Genomic DNA, 1,531 nt, shown 5'->3' with positions numbered 1-1,531 from the left:
AGAGTCCAAACAGTAGGAAAGGGCAGTCTGCAGGAGAACAGGAGGATGACCGAGGTCAGACCTGGACAAAGTTAGGCTGGAGAACAAGGAAGATAGAGCGCCCCCAGACAATGAGAACACTCGAGATCAGACAGCAGCTTGAGAAACCAGGGCTTGACTCTGAGCTGTGGTGAAACCAGTCCAGTCAGATAGCCAGGTCTTGAAAACAGCAGCCGGGGGGAATCAGGACACAGAACAGGAACAAACATAAGACAACACGACACACAAGACAACACCACAAGAGAAAACAACAAGCAGCAAAATAAGACACTGACTACGCACTATGACTAGAAAGAAAAGAACAAAGAAAAACTAATTCAAACTGCAGAGAGCAAATAAAACAAAAGAATGAACCAAAAGGCAAATTCTAGGAATCAATAACAGGAAAAAAACTGGGCAAATACAAAATCAAAATAAAGAAAGAAACCAAACTAGAGGCTCGAGAAAACTAGAACAAAAATAAAGACAGGAACTAGACTAGAGCAAAAATAACAAAAGCAATAAGCTTCAAAATAACTAAATGCAAAGCTAGACTGACAAGGAGAGTAAAATATAACACCACTAATACGACTAGTTGTCTGACAAGGAATTCTCTTACACACAAGGAACTAAAGCCTGTCTCACACGGTGCGATTTTGGCCACGATTTGGTCGTCTGAGGATTGAAAATCCTAAAAGATTCCTATAATCCTAGGCAGTGTTCGAAGGTGCATCTCAATAAATTAGAATGTCGTGGAAAAGTTCATTTATTTCAGTAATTCAACTCAAATTGTGAAACTCGTGTATTAAATAAATTCAGTGCACACAGACTGAAGTAGTTTAAGTCTTTGGTTCTTTTAATTGTGATGATTTTGGCTCACATTTAACAAAAACCCACCAATTCACTATCTCAACAAATTAGAATACTTCATAAGACCAATAAAAATAACATTTTTAGTGAATGTTTTCCTTCTGGAAAGTATGTTCATTTACTGTACATGTACTCAATACTTGGTAGGGGCTCCTTTTGCTTTAATTACTGCCTTAATTCGGCGTGGCATGGAGGTGATCAGTTTGTGGCACTGCTGAGGTGGTATGGAAGCCCAGGTTTCTTTGACAGTGGCCTTCAGCTCATCTGCATTTTGTGGTCTCTTGTTTCTCATTTTCCTCTTGACAATACCCCATAGATTCTCTATGGGGTTCAGGTCTGGTGAGTTTGCTGGCCAGTCAAGCACACCAACACCATGGTCATTTAACCAACTTTTGGTACTTTTGGCAGTGTGGGCAGGAAAACCCAGCTGTGTGTCTATGAAGAGATACAGAAGTCAGAAAGAGCTTTTTGACCAAGTATGTTTGTGCACACAAGGTATTTGACTTGGAGACAGGAGCTTCCAGTGCAGAAGAAAGTACACATAGTGCAAACATATATGATAGTTTTAGAAGTTTGTAAAATCACAGAAAGACCAGATCTCTTCTGGTCACTGCTCAGCAATAGCCTATATGCATAAGATATC

Source organism: Sinocyclocheilus grahami, unplaced genomic scaffold (assembly GCF_001515645.1).
Source record: "Sinocyclocheilus grahami isolate Dianchi unplaced genomic scaffold, SAMN03320097.WGS_v1.1 scaffold440.1, whole genome shotgun sequence".
In the NCBI taxonomy this organism is placed as follows: Eukaryota; Metazoa; Chordata; class Actinopteri; order Cypriniformes; family Cyprinidae; genus Sinocyclocheilus; species Sinocyclocheilus grahami.
Note: the sequence above shows the minus strand (reverse complement) of the source record.